Source organism: Tamandua tetradactyla, chromosome 6 (genome assembly GCF_023851605.1).
Source record: "Tamandua tetradactyla isolate mTamTet1 chromosome 6, mTamTet1.pri, whole genome shotgun sequence".
Lineage (NCBI taxonomy): Eukaryota > Metazoa > Chordata > Mammalia > Pilosa > Myrmecophagidae > Tamandua > Tamandua tetradactyla.
In genome coordinates this window covers 4,097,134-4,113,207 of record NC_135332.1, presented here as the reverse complement: position 1 = coordinate 4,113,207, position 16,074 = coordinate 4,097,134, and the positions used below count along the sequence as shown (strand labels likewise).

The 16,074-nt window shown below is 37.1% G+C and overlaps 1 protein-coding gene and 1 pseudogene across 13 annotated transcripts in view; both read right to left on the bottom strand.

Moving 5' to 3' along the window:
• Positions 1 to 16,074, bottom strand: part of TANC2 (tetratricopeptide repeat, ankyrin repeat and coiled-coil containing 2) — a 642,298-nt gene that overhangs the window by 308,111 nt on the left and 318,113 nt on the right. The window lies entirely within an intron of this gene.
• On the bottom strand, positions 4,118 to 12,184 carry LOC143686976 (COMM domain-containing protein 2 pseudogene; annotated as a pseudogene).

Genomic DNA, 16,074 nt, shown 5'->3' with positions numbered 1-16,074 from the left:
CCATTTGTATCCTCACTCAGTACCTCCAGGTATATACTGAGCAATGGGGTTTCAGGATCATGTGGCAATCCCACCCCTAGCCTCCTGTGGAATCACCACACTGCCCTCCAAGGGGCTGCACCTCTCAGTTTCCCTACTAACAGTGAATATGTACATCTCTTTCTCCACATCTTCTCTAGCACTTGTTTCTCTCTGTTCATTTTTAAAGTTTTATTCACACATCATACAATCCAATGTAAGTGTATAGACATGCCTTCACCACCATAATCTATATGAAGACATTTCCTGTTTTTCCACAAAGAATGCATACCCCTCTCCCATGTCCCCCACCTACTGACATTTAGTTTTGGAATAATGCCTTTGTTACATTCAGTGGAAGCATATCACAATGTTACAATGTTGACTAAAGACAGACCCTAGCTTGCACTGATTGTATCCCATCCCCATACCATCTATTTTCAACACCCTGCAATGCTGACATTGATTTGTTCTCTCTTATGCAAAAACGTTTTTTTACTTGTACATTTAATTACCATCATTGTTCACTCTAGGCATTCTTAAATTATACTGTCCCAAATCTTTATCCTCTACCGTTTCTTCTGGTTTCATACATGCTCCCAGCCCTTCTCCCTCAATCATACTCACATTTCACTTCATTCAATGTACTGATAATCTGTGTTAACTTCAATTCCCAAAGTTGACTTATTAATGTTAGTTCATATTAGTGAGACCATACAGTTTTTGTCCTTATGTTCCGGACTAACTTCATTCAACATTATGTCCTCAAGGTTCACCTACCATGTTATATGCTTCACAACTTTATTCTGTCTTAACACCTGTGTAATATTCCATTGCATATATATACCACAGCTTGTTTAGCCATTCATCCACTGATGAACATTTGGGTTGTTTCCATCTCTTGGCAATCATAAATAATGCTGCTAAAAACATGGGCGTGCAAATGTCCGTTTGTGTTCTTGCCCTCATGTTCTCTGAAAATATTCTAATAATGGGATTGCTGGATCATAGGCAATTCTATACTAAGCTTCCTGAGAAACCGCCAAACTGCCTTCTAGAGTGGTTGGACCATTTTACATTCCCAACAACAGGTAATTGTGCTTATTTCTCCACATCCTCTCCAGTACTTGCTGTTTTCTTTCTTTCTTTTTTTTTAAATAATGGCTATTCTAGTGGGTGTCAGATGACATCTCATTGTGGTTTTGATTTGCATTTCCCTAATAGCCTGAAGTTGTTGAACATCTTTTCATGGCTCACAGGTGTTTTTGTGGTTTTTTTTTTTTTGTATGCTGTATGGCTGGGGTCATACTTCATTCTTTCTCCATGTGAGCATACTGTTATTGCAGCACCATTTATTGAATTTTTTGTTTGTTTGTTTGTTTTGGGGGGGTGAAGTACATAGGCTGGGAACCAAACCTGGGTCTCCCACATAGCAGGTAAGAATTCTACCACTGAATTACTCTTGTGCCCCTATCCAATGTTTTTTTTTTTTTTAATTTTTTATTTTTTTTAAATACCAAAAAACACCAAACAAACACAAACATTTCCATTTTAATTATCATCACATAGTTACATATTCATCATCATGATAGTTTCTTGGAACATTTGCATTTATTCAGAAGAAAAAATAAAATGAAAACAAAAAAAATTTATACATACCATACCCCTTACCCCTCCCTTTCACTGATCACTAGCATTTCAAACTAAATTTATTTTAACATTTGTTCCCCCTATTATGTATTTTTATTGCATATGCTCTATTCATCTGTTGACAAAGTAGAAAAAAGGTATCCAATGGTTTTTGACAAGGGGGCAAAGACCACTCCATTGGGAAAGAACAGTCTTTTAACAAATGGTTGGAAAACTGGATCTTCATTTGAAAAAGAATGAAAGGCCCCTACCTCATACCAAATGAAAAAAAACCTCAAAATGGATCAAAGACCTACATATAAAGAGCCAGAACTATCAAAATCACTAGAAGCATCTTCAGGAACTTGTGTTTGGTTATAGTGTCCTAGACTTTACAACCAAAGCACAAACAACAATAAGAAAAAAAAAATCAATAAATGAGACCTCATCAAAATTAAAAACCTTTGTGCCTCAAAGGACTTGGTAATGAAAGCAAAATGATAATAGGAGAAAATATTTGGAAACTGCATATCTGATAAGGGTTTAACATCCAGAATAGTGAAATCCTTCAACTTAATAAGAAAAGACGCTCAATTAAAAAATGGGCAAAAGACTTGAACATACATTTCTCTAAAAAAGATACACAAACGGCCAGAAAGCACATGAAAAGGTGCTCAGCTTCCTTAGACATTAGGAAATGAAACATGAGTTACCATTTCCCACCCATTTGAATGGTCAGTATTAAAACAAAAAAGCAGATAATTAGAAGCGTTGGGGAGTATTTAGAGAAATATAAATACTAATTTATTGCTGGTAGTAATGTAAAATGGTGCAGCTGCTTTGATAAACAGTCTGGCAGTTCCTTAGAAAGTTAGGTATATGACCCAGCAATCCTACTTCTAGCTATATATGCACAAGAACTGAAAGCAGGTACTCCAACAGATATTTGCATACTGATGTTCAGAACAGCATTATTCACAATTGCCAAAAGATGGAAACAACCCAAGTGTCCACCAACCAATGAATGGATAAACAAAATGAGTTATTTACACACAATGGAATATTATTCTGCCTCAAAAAGCAATGAAGTCCTAAAAGCAATGAAGTCCTTATACATGCAACACATGGACAAATCCTGTTAGACATAAAAGGACAAATATATGATTTCACTGATGCAAAACAATTAGAATAAGCAGATCTATAGCATCAGAATCTAGAATATACGTTACCACGGGATGGGACAGTGGTATGGAAGTGAGTTAAAGCTTAAAAGGTACTGAGTTTCTATTTAAAGTGCTGGAAAAATTTTAGTAATAGATGGTGGTGATGATAGCACAACATTGTGACTGTAATTGACAGCACTGAATTATATATTTGAATGTGGTTAAAAGTATAAATTTTAGGTTATATATATAGTACCAGAATAAACATTTATAAAAAATCCATGGAACTGCACAATACAAATAGTGGATTCTTAAGTAAAACCATGGAAAATTGTGAAAATGTACTTTCATCAATTGTAACAAATATATTCCAAATGCAAGGTATTAATAATAGGGTGGTATATGGGAATCCTGTATTTATGCATAATTCTTCTGTAAATTCACAATTTCTCTATGTCTAAAAAAAAACCCACAAACAAACAAACAACAGAAAAAAAAACAGTGTAAAATGATGTAAAAGCAATATTCCACAGTAAATCGTGGTCTTTATTTTTCTTGATGAAATCATTCAGAGATGGCTTAAACTTTGTAACATTTGCAAAGCAGCCAAGAAGCATAGGATTAAAGAACGATTAAAACTGTGCCAAGAAATGAATGTCTAATCACTAATTAATCCAATCCTGAACCTATATGTCTAACATGGTAGGTTGTGCCCAAATAACACAGAAAAACTATAGTTCTAGAACCATACTCTCTTAATTCTTAACATGTTCTTAGTTCACACTGGGCTGTTTATATTTTCCTTTATGATCTATTAATTAGAGAGTGCTTGTTCTCATGTATTTTAAACTCAGAAATCTGTGTCACATTTAATCAAATTAAAAAAAAACATGCTTCCTCTTTAATGGAGTATAAAACCTATGATTACCTTTGTCCAGTTGCCAAAGCTATCTTGGTTATACTTTCATGTCTTAGCTCTTAAATGTTATCTAAATATTTCCTTTTCTGAAGAATACTGAAAAATGGGTGACTGCTAAAAGCAGGGGTCACTATTTGTCATAACAAATGCTAAAGATGGCATAGGGGCTTTTCCAAGTCCTCCCAAAACTAGGCCGCCAACTGTGAGAATCATTGTCTACAATTCCTCCTATCAAGAATCAGAGCAACAGGCAGCAACTCGTCTCCATGCAAAGAGAGCCACTTCGTTTTAAGGCATTCTCCCTCACTTCTTAGTTCCCTTGAGCATACTTGAAGAAGGTGGGTGGGTGGGGGGGAAATTGGTGAAACAAGAGTGGCAAAATGTTGATAACTGCTGAAATTGGGCAAGGGGTATATGGGGGTACTTTTAAGTATGTTTAAAGTTTTCCACTATAAAAAAGATTTTGGCCTTGGCAACATGATATTATTTGGACAATGGGATATTATGAATAGAAGTTTGCAATGTGCTTATGTAGGTGGGCTTATGTCTCAGAAATATCTTATAAAAAAAGTTTGGAATTTTTATAAAGTCTGGAGTACAGCTTAGAGTTGGATGCTCTGAAAGTCTTCCTGGGTTGCTCCAAGTGTATAAGTCTCTGATGATAAATCCCTGGGCACATATTCAAGGCTGAACCTTCATTTCCACCCTTGCATATGGTTCCCCTCCCTAAGTGTGCCAGCCACTATGTCATGCACTCTATCAGTTGACCAGACACATCAGCACCTGGGTTTTACAGGTCAAGAGCTTTTGGTTACTCAACAAACAAACAAACACACAAAAACTGAATTTAAAAGGAAGAAGTATTTGCCTGTAATATAGTAAACATGGTCTCTCTTCCCCCCTTTTTATAGTTTATTCAAACAAAATTTTAAAAAGTGCCAGCAGTTCACATCCAGATAATCAAGGACTGTTCATAGTACTCTTGGATTCATTACTTTACAAATATGAATATCAACAGGTCACTTAAAATGCTTTGGGTATTAGGGAAAAAATATTTGTCTGTAATAAAATGGCAATATATGATCACACAAATTTGAATACTATTTAAACCAATTAGCCATGATAATTCACTTAAGTCATGTAAGTACTTACTGCTTTTAAAAGTTTAATAGATTGAACTGCCTAGAAAGATTATAAATACTGACAGTATCATATTATACATTTTATTTTAAAATTTGATCAATAAGGAGGAAAATAACTTTTAAAAGTTAAGCAGTCAAGTCCCTCCCTTGGGTAAGCCCGTGTTAACTTCTCTAACATGTATTCTCTCTTTTTAATAAACTTCTCTTTTAATAAACTTTCCTACTTATGCCTTCTGGCTCTCTCCTCTCTAAGTTCTTTTAGTTTCAAAACTATTGAACCTGGATCAGGGCTCAGCTGGCACTACTGCCAGCAGGGCACTGGTCACATATTCTGGCTGGATTGCCAGGAGTGATTTCAAGAGATCCCATAAGAGCAGCATCTTTCACATAAGACACCGACCTTCAAGACCTCTATTTCAATAATGGGAAGTGTTCAGCATCCCCAATGATAGCCACCTGGGCTGTGCCCTGAAAAACTGAAAAAAAATCTGCCGACCACCAAATTGAGAAAAACAAAAGTTGATTTCATATTTGTAACATTGCTTGGCCTCAATATAAACTGGGAGGTAGAAAAGAATGGCTGGAAAATGGCACTCTTGGGTTTAACACCATTCTTCAATAGTACCTTTTTTGTAAAGGAGAAGGAAAATGGTCTGAAGTTCCTTATGTCCAGCTCTTTGTGGCTCTATATCAGGACTAGGCCATGAGGAGAGCTTACAAACTGTGTTTTCTTAAGGGGGAATTAAGAGATGAATCCTTTCTGTCTCAGGAAGAGAAGGAGGCAGAATTTCAAAATGACCCACTAAATCTTCAAACTTTGAAACCTCAAAAAGACTTAAAGGAAGAGGCTTCCAAGCCCACCGAGCTCCCTCCTTATTCAAGTCAGGTGAGACACACTAGCAGTGGAGCCCCTTACTACCCTTGGGAGAAGGGAAAAAGCAGTTCCGAAAGAAATGGAACACGTATTCTCTCTGGGAAGCAGTCAATGGGGATACGGGAACTGTAAGGGTCCATGTTCTTTTTTCTATGATTGATTTAGCAGAGTGTAAGAAGCATCTGGGAAAATTTTCTGAGGACCCCTCCAAGTCTCTGGAGGAATTTAAAAACCTGGTCTTCTTCTATGAGTTCACCAGGGAGACATCCAATTTATTCTCTCCTTCAGCTACATTCCCCAGGAGAAATGGAAGATTTGGGTAGAAGCCCAGGGGCATGCAGACAAGCTGCATAGGACAAACAAAAACAGACAGTGGAGACCAGTGGAGGCTATGAAAAAATATACTAATGTAGATCCCCACTCTGAGGAAGGACAAATCATGCTAAAAAATCTACTTCATAGGCCAGTCAGCTTCTGACATAAGGAGACAACTGCAAAAAGATGTCCTCAGTACCCCAAATGCCTATAAATGACCTTACCAATACTGCCTTTTCTGTCTTTAATAACCATGACAGAGTTAGAGGAGGAGAAAGCAAGGAGAGACTGGAATAAGGTACAGCTCGTAGCTTTGCTTATAAACGGTGTGGTAGGTTCAGGTGTCAACTTGGCCAGGTGAAAGTGCCTAGTTCTACTGCTATGGACATGAGCCAATAGCATGTTAACCTCATCTGTTGCTGATTACATCTGAAGTCGGCTAGGAGGCATGCCTGCTGCAATGAATGATGTTTGATTTAATTTGCTGGACGCTTAAATGAGAGAGGTCAATGTAGCACAGCCCAAGCAGCTCAGCATACCTCATCTCAGCACTCGCAGCTCAGCCCAGGCCTTCGGAGATGCAGAAAGGAAACAACTTTTCCCCGGGAGAGTTGTTGGAACCCAGAGGCCTGGAGAGAATGCCAGCAGATATTACCCTGTGCCTTTCCACATTAGAAAGAACCTCAGTTGAAACTTAGCTGCCTTTCCTCTGGAGAACTACACGTTTTTAACTAAATAAATCCCCTTTTATTAAAAGCCAATCCATCTCTGGTGTGTTGCATTCCAGCAGTTAGCAAACTAGAAAAAACAGTAACAAGCCACCTCAGGGCTACTTGGGGCAGAAACCACTGGGAACCTGTCATCAATGTGGAGAGGTGGGGCACTGGAAGTGGGAGTGCTCCCAAAGATGAAAGGAGTCCCAAGGGTGGAAAGAACCTCCGGGGCCCTGTCCATGATGCAGGAAGGCAGCACACTGGGCCTGAGAGTGCATCAAGCCCCCAAGGTGGAACAAAGCCTCTCCAAAAGCCCTGTTGGGCACCCTGGCCAAAACTGAAGGGGTGTGGGGCCTATCGCTCCCAGAATCTCATCAAAGAATATCGAAATCGTGGCGCCCTGGATGTCTCTGACATGGTGGGTAAGATGGTTCATTTTTAATTAATATGGGAGCCACATATTTTGTCTTAACCTCTCACTCAGTCCCTCTCTCCTCTAAAACCTGTCCCCTAGTGGGAACAGAAGGGAAGTTGTGGGTTCCAACCTTCACCCCAACTCTCCCCTGACAAATTGGTAGTCTTCTTTTGAGTCATCAGTTTTTAATAATACCAGAGTATTCCACTCCACTTCTGGGAAGGGATATACTAAAGGTATTAGGTACCTACATCCATATAATAGGCTGTCTGCCAAAACAGGAACCTGAAAGCACAGATGAAAATGTTGCAGCATTAAATACAGTGTTAACTGGAACTGAAAGCACACTAGATTCCCTCTACTCAGTGTGAAAATCAGGTAGATCCTAAGGTCTGGAAGACACACACTTGCCTGTGAAAGCAATTTACTGTCCCTCCTATTATGATTCAATACAAAAGGGATCCGTCTTTTCCCAGAAAACAACAAAACAAAACAGGATCTCCTAAAGCAGGAGGACTCAGAAGACTCCATCAGGGACACCACTGCTACTCTTAATTTCCTAGCCAAAGAAGCTATGGAGCTTCACCTTCTAAAGCTCAAATTGCCTTACAAACGGTTTTTTACCTTGGGTTTGTCTTCACCCCGGGAGCTTCTTTGTCATCTAAAATAATTCAGGCTATATTTTCAGTGCCACCTGCTGAGAGGTAAACCCAAACAAAAACATAAAGAAAAATAAAGGCAGCAATAAAGCAGCAAACAGCAAAATTGTTATTGCTTTAAAATGCATTAAAGATATTCTGACAAGTTTTATTTTAACGGTAATTGTATGTTGTGAGATGTTTGCTTGGAGAGTTTTGAAAATTATTTTGGTAACTTAAGTATGAAGGATATAAAGAACGTGTTATTTTATTAAAAGGAAAAAGTGTAGTTTTGTTCTAAGATCAAATGAATGGTTGTCACAGAATGAGAAAAGTGTAAGACAAAACCTGAATGGACATGGAAAGTTTAGAAAGTTCAAAAAGAGAGAAATTGCGGTCAAGGTTAAGAAAAGTTTAATGAATCTAAAAAATACTAATGTAAAACTAAAACTCATTTTTCTGTGTAACAATATTCTCAAATCATTATTCCATCTTCAGTACAAAGTATTTTTTAAGTAGTAGTATAAAAAGCAAAGTCTATTGTTTGGCAAAATAACTCCTTATGTCTATGTTAACATTAGCATATCCTTAGTTGTTCAAAACAAAACTTCTAAGTCTTTTCCTTAACTTTACTTAAAAAAACAAGCAAATATTGTTTCAAACCTCAATACTTTTAACATTTTGCCTATCTTTTATTCCAAACGGCTGCAAAAACTTATTCTTAAACCTTATAAAATTAAATGCTAAAAATAGCTAAATTCATTTAATATATTATAAGTTGAGTGAAAAATGTTTAGGGTTATATTTAAATTACCTTGTCTACTGCATTATTTCACTTTAATTCCTGTCTAAAAGTGTTTGCAGTAAACTACAAATCAGAAATTAATCTTCAACAAAAAGAAACTTCAAAAAGATGCAAGGCAATATATAAATTATGTGTTCCCTGTTAGTGTAACCCAATTTATGTTCAAAAAAAAAAACCTGTTTTAACTAAAATATTTGGCAAATACGTTCCATCTTTAAGTAATTCTAGACTTCCATGGAATATTACTGTTAATCACCCATGTTCCCCAAAGTAGCAACTACCTAATTCTAATACTCTCTATAATTATCCCCCTTTCTGTTCTAAATTTATCTCTATTGTCAGAGTACATCTAAACAAAACCTGCCTATCTGTGACATGTTTGACACAGCTCAATCTGGATAATTAATAAAGGTGGCATTCTGGGCATCAGAACTCCTGATTCAACTGCACCCTAGCACATGATGGCTGTCCACATTGAAGTGTGACCAGGACATCATTATATGACAAAATAAATGAACAGAAGGGCAAAGCAGCTCTAAAAGCAAGCCAAAGTATACTTGCCTTGCCCCAAATGCTGTTTTAGTCCCATTTCTCAACATTGCAAGCTGTAAACCTGCAACCTCCTGTCCCCATGCTCAGGGACTTATGACGAAGAGGTGACAGAAAAATTTTTAAGAGTGGTGGGATGGGGTGGATTATAACATAATGTTTTTGCATTTTCTTATATTCCCCAGCCCTTCCAACATTGCAGCATTTATTATACACATTTCTACATCTACCCTCTCACTCTGTGAAAAACGCCAAAAATTTATCCTTCAACCTCCTTTTAAGATTAAAGGGACTGAAGTCTTTCAGGTGGGGACTGAATCAGGATAAAATAGGACAACTGTAAATCTCTGGTGTTGTCTTCATCTCTAAAGAGTTAAAAGACAACTGCAAGTCCCTCTTTTTTTTTTTTTTTTTTATCTAGCTCCAAAGGAACTAATACAGAGTTACAAACTTCAGCTGCAAATGTCCTGGGAAAAAAAATTTCCCTAAACCCCCCAAACCTCTCAAAACCATTGCAACCTCCCCAAACCATAAAAGCTTGTAAAATTCTGGGCCCAAAGCAAACTCTCAGTTAATAATAGGAGGCACAGGGTCATAAAGATTGTTAACCATTTGCCAAAGACAAATTTTAGGTATGTGACAACAAACCATGAATTCTGCTAGCTATTTCCTCCTAGAACAAAGAAGATACCTAGTATCCAAATGTTACTATGGAAATCCACGATAGGTTAAACCTTCCTATAAAACAAGTTAGCCCAACTCATCCAAGGGCCTGTTCCTCCCTTGGGCACGAGCGCATTAACTTCTCTAATGTGTGCTCTCTCTTTTTAATAAACATTACTACTTATGCCTAAAAAAAAAAAAGTTAAGCAGCCAAAAGAAGTACTCAAAACAAGACAGACATTCTATCAAACAAAAGGAAACATGAAATATAGTACATGAAATATTAACATATATCCTATAGAAGATACGAACTGTAAAGATTCATTTCCAGCTGATTCAATCCTACTTACACATTTAAAATACAAAATACATCTTAATTTGTCAAGAAGCTGAGCATATTTAGCACCAGGAAAGGAACTTTTTTTAGCTTCTCATCATCACCTCAGTATCCTGGCACAGGAAATGAAATTTCATCTGACCAAATGTACTTATCACCATCCATTATAAAAAATAATTCTAAAAGTAATTGCTGCATATCATCAGTTCATAAATGGTTCAAGGGATTAAAACCTTATAACTGGTATTACTTCATGTTGTGAACAATTCTCCTTCAGTGGTTCGCTTTCATCTCTTCCAATGCTTGTTTCAGTCTGAAGAACTTTGGTGTTGTCAATTACATTCTGATTAAGGTGTAGCTTCATAGTCACTGCTGGTTTAATCTGTTGCCTGAGATTTCTGCTTGCAAGTTGTACATCTAGTCTCCATTCAAGGTTGTGGTAACTGGGACGGTCTGGTGCCAACTCACTCAGAATAGTTTGGATCTCCTTTCTATTGGCCAGATAAAGTTCAAGCAACAATCTATTAAATTCTTCAGAGAAACCCAGAACAAAAACAGTTTTGGAAATCCAATTCAGAAATCATGAGCTTTGAACTGTTGGTGAGGAGGTAGGTTAATCCTTCCACACCATGTCGGACCATGTCCCTGCTCACACTGAGTTTTCTGGCGACACCTTCAGAGATCTTAGGGTTTGAGCCTCGTCCACTGCACTACTCACAGCAGGAAGGCAAGGTGCTCTTTATGTTCCTTCAATAGGTCCAGCAGCATCTTCCATTAATATTTCTTGATTTTGGTTACTATGGCAAATGAAATTGTTTTTTGATTTAATTTTCCAACTGTTCCTTGCTAGAATATAGAAATACTACTGATCTTTGTATAACGACTTGTCGACTTCTTCTGCACTTAAATACCTTTATATAAATGTAACTGGAGATGTATTTTGCAAATATAGGTTTGTTATCTGTGTATTGCTCTTTGAATGCATAAACGTATTTATGTAATGTAAAGGAGTTAGAGTGGGGGAGGGAAATCCAGACTGGGGAATGCTGACATAGCAAGGCAGGTTTGTTATTTGTGTATTACTCTTTGAATGCATAAATGTATTTATGTAATGTAAAGGAGTTAGAGTGGGGGAGGGAAATCCAGACTGGGGAACGCTGATATAGCAAGGCAGGTTTTCAGGGTTCTATTTCCACTAAATTTGGGGTGAACAAATGAACTCCAACACCAAAATTCTTGAACAGGAAGGGGCAGTGAACAAAAACTAACTCCTGAATTCTTCAAGTGTAGTAATTCATGCAGAATAGTCTAATTAGACTATAAACATAGATTAAGAACTCACAGTTCCTGTTGTTCAAGGCTTATGAGCCCCTTTATATTTAATCAGAAAGTGAAGAGATAGTCTGAATATAATAGAGAGAAAATTATATCATTTACATACATTTTAACATAAGGTTTTTAACTTCCGATTCTCATTCCTCTGACTCCTTAAGTTGATGTCATTCATTCAACACATTTTTATTGAACAACTATTCTGCATCAATTACTACAATAAGCACTGTGGATACATGGTAAGCATAAAGGAAAAGGTATATTAAATTGCCCAGATGGTGTTTTTGATAATTTTGTTGTTTTTTTTCATTTGGCTATTTGAGAAGAAATTATTGAGAAATACCTGTTATTTAAAAGCATCATTAAAAAACCATGATGACTCAGCTAGAGTTTAATTCATTCTTTCTTCTCTTCAGGAAAACAGTATCTTCAATGTCATAAAAATATTATTTGATTAGAGAACAGATAAAAACATTTTTTTTTTATGGGTGCATGGTGCAGGAATGAACCCAGGTTGTCTGCATGAAAGGCGAGCATTCTACCACTGAAACAAAAACAATTTTTTATGCTAAAGAATTCATTCTATAGAATTGAAATGAAAGAAATAAAACATCATTGCTGTGTAAGGTACCAGAAAATGGCATTCTTATATTATGCCCATCACTGTAACAGAAATTTTACTTGTATATAAATGATTCTAAATAATGTTCTATCAGTTTAAGAAATAAGAAAAATTGTTTCTATAAAACAAATGAAGCCTTTAGATTTTAAAGGTAGTCTTCTATTCCATAGTACTAAGGATGATATATATATATTAACAGAAAAGTAAGTTTTTAAGATATGTATTAGGCATCCTTCAGTAGAAAACAAAAAAATGAATTACATGGTTTTTGATACCCAGTGTCTTTTGTTTTAAACTTTTTTTATTGTATACTATAACATATGTAAAGCAAAGAAATAAAAAAGCAATAGTTTCAAAGCACTCTTCAACAAGCAGTTTTATAGGACAGATCCCAGAGTTTGTCATGGGCTACCATATGATCCTCTCATATTCTTCCTTCTAGCTGCTCCAGAATATAGGAGGCTAGAGGGCTTAAATACTTTTTTATCATCACAATCAACAGTTTTTCCTTTTTGCGAAAAATAACACGTTCAAAAAAATTTCAAAGCACAGCACCACAATTAGTTGTAGAACATATTTCAGAGTTTGACATGGGTTATAATTCTACAGTTTTAGGTTTTTACTTCCAGCTGCACTAAAATACTGGTAACTAAAAGAGATATAAATTTAATGAGTCACTATTCATATTCATTTGTTAAATCCTATCTTCTCTGTATAACTCCACCATCATCTTTGATCCTTCCATCCCTCTCTTTAGGGGTGTTTAGGCCATGGCCATTCTAAATTTTTGATATTGGAAGGCTCTGTCGCTAATATGGGGTAGGTAGATGTAACTATATGATGTTCTGGAGAACTGGGCTAGGTTTCAGAACTTATCTGGACCAGGGACCCATCTGGAGGTTGTAGGTTTCTGGAAAGTTACTCTAGTGCATGGAACTTTGGTGGAATCTTATATATCGCCCTAAGTGTTCTTTAGGATTGGCTGGAATGGTCCTGGTTGGGGTTTGGCAGGTTATGACAGGTAGCAAGGTCTACCTGAAGCATGCGTATGAGTAACCTCCAGAATAGCCTCTCGACGCTATTTGAACACTCTGTGTCACTGATACTTTATCAGTTACACTTCTATTCCCCCTTTTGGTCAGGATGGAATTGCTGATTCCATGGTGCCAGGTATGGATTCACCTTGGGAGTCATCTTCCATGTTGCCAGGGAGACTTTCACCTCTGGATGTGATGTCCCACGTAGGGAGGAGGTCAATTATTCCACTTCAAGAGTTGGGCTTAGAGAGACTTAAGGCCACATCTGAACAACAAAAGAGGTCCTCCAGAAGTAACTCTTAGGCATGCCTATAGTTTAAGTTTCTCCGCTACCTACACAAGTTTCACAAGAGTAGTCTCATGATCGAGGGCATGGCCTATTGATTTGGGTATCCCTAAAGTAAGACACAGTAGCAGCGGATTCCCTGATGGTAAGGTTTAATAGTTTCATATTTTTTCTTCCCTCCCTCAGGGAACTTTGCCCACACTTTTTGATTATCTGCTTAATATACTCTAGGATGTACCCAGGCATTACAATAATCTATACAGGATTAAAGGACCTCTTTCTTATTCTGGGCCCCTGTGTTTCAATTGTTGAAATGAGCTATAAAGATAGGCTGAATTAGATTGTGCACTACAGAAAATGTTAGTTCCAGACCAAATAAATCTTTCTTTCATTTGTCTCAAAGGGTATGTGTGGTTCTAAAATGTAGACACTGTCTTTCTTATCCCTATGTTCTGAATTACTTTAACCCCAACCTGTTCGGCTTCACTCTTTATCTCTAAGTATCAGGTTATATATATAAAACAGACTGTCAAAATTCAGAAATAGAAATCATCACTCCGGACTTAATGTGTCTGCTCTAAAAGCTTACAAGCTAGGCCCCTGTTTTCCTTTCTAAAGCTGACTATACCATTCTAGTTCTTTTGTTTCTGGCTTATTTTGTCTCACCCCATGTCCCACATGTTGATTCACATCGTTGCACGCCTCACGACTTTGTTCCTTTTCGTAGCAGCACAACCTTCGCGCATAAGTATACACCATCGTTTGCCAATCTACTTCTCCATCATGCATCTTTCAGCCACCTGCATTCATTGGGCATCATGTATAGGGCCCAAAGTCCACAGTTCATCAACATTCTCAATTTTTGATAATTTCATTGTTCCCAAGAGACAAAAAACCAATAAACACACCCTCGTCAAATAGGAAGTCTAAACCTTCTCTTAACTCTTGTCCCTCCCCCCATTATTTACTTCTGCTGTTGCTGTGGTAGTGCTGATGGTTTCCTTTTGAGCACAGCTCATAGTATGCAATAGCAGTTTTACCCCTGTACCCTGGACTAAACACTCTTTATATAAGAATCATATCTTTGAAATAATTCTTACGAGAACTAATTCATATTTCTAGTGTGAATCAGTGGGACTTGTAGGTCTATACAACCCCTTTCAATCTTGTTCATCTTCAATATGGTAATATTACTTATAGACCCTCTAGAGAACCACCTTCACTCCTATCTATTCCCTTACATTTGAGTTCAACCTTATTAGCTAACGGTTCACCCATCTCTAGCTTCTATGTATTTCTAAGTCCCCCCATATTCTATAATATAAACCTCTGATTATACATTTATGCTGGTCATAAAAGTGGAATCATACAGTATCTATCCTTTTGTGTCTGGCTAATATCATTTAGCATTATGTTCTCAAGGCTCATTCATCTTGCCATGTGCTTCAGGACGTCATTTTGTCTTACTGGTGCATAAAATTCCATTGTACGTGAATACCACATTTTGTTGATCCACTCATCTGTTGATGGGCATTTGGTTTGCTTCCATCTTCTGGCAATTGCAAATAATGTTGCTATGAACATCGGTGTGCAAATGTCTGTTTGTGTCGTTGCTTTCAGCTCTTCTGGGTATATACCAAATAATGCTATTGCTGGGCAACTCGATATTTAGTTTCCTAAGGAACCACCAAAATCTTCATAGTGGCTGCACCATTATACATTCTCACCAGCAGTGCCTAAGTGTCCCAGTTTCTCCACATCCGCTCCAACATTTATAGTTTCCTGTTTGTTTAATAGCAGCCATTCTATAGGTGTGAGATGCTTTCTCATTGTAGTATTGATCTGCATGCATTTCCCCTATAGCCAAGGAAAATGAGCATCTTTTTATGTGCTTTTGAGCCATCTGTATTTGCTCTTCCGAAAAAAGCCTAATCACTTCTTTAGACCATTTTATAATCGGGTTGTTTGTTCTTTTGTTGTTCAGTTATATGATTTCTTTGTATATACAGGAAATTAAACCTTTGTTCAATATGTGATTTCCAAATATTTTCTCCCATTGAGTTGGCTGCCTCCTCACCTTTTTTGACAAATTCTTTTGAGGTGCAGAAGCATTTGATTTTGAGGTGTTCCCATTTATCAATTTTTCTTTTGTTGCTTGTGCTTTGGGTGTAAAGTTTCAGAAGCTACCTCCGATTACTAGGTCTTGAAGATGTTCTCCTACAGTTTCTTCTAGAAGTTTTATAGCACTAGTTCTTATATTTAGGTGTTTGATCCACTTTGAGTTAATTTTTGTGTAGGGTGTAAGGTAAGGGTCCTCTTCCATTCTCTAGGCTATCGATACCCAGTTCTTCCATGCCCAATTATTGAAAGGACAATTTTGTCCAGTTTGTAGGATTTAGGGACCTTGTCAAAAATTAGTTGACCATAGATTCAATGATCTATTTCTGCACTCTGAATTTGATTCCATTGGTCAATGCTTCTATCTTTATGCCAGTACCATGCAGTTTTGACCACTGTGGCTTTATAATAGGTTCTAAAGTCAGGGAGTGTTAATCCTCCCACTTTGTTCTTCTTTCTTAGGATGCTTTTAGCTATTTGGGGGTCTCTTTCTGGATGA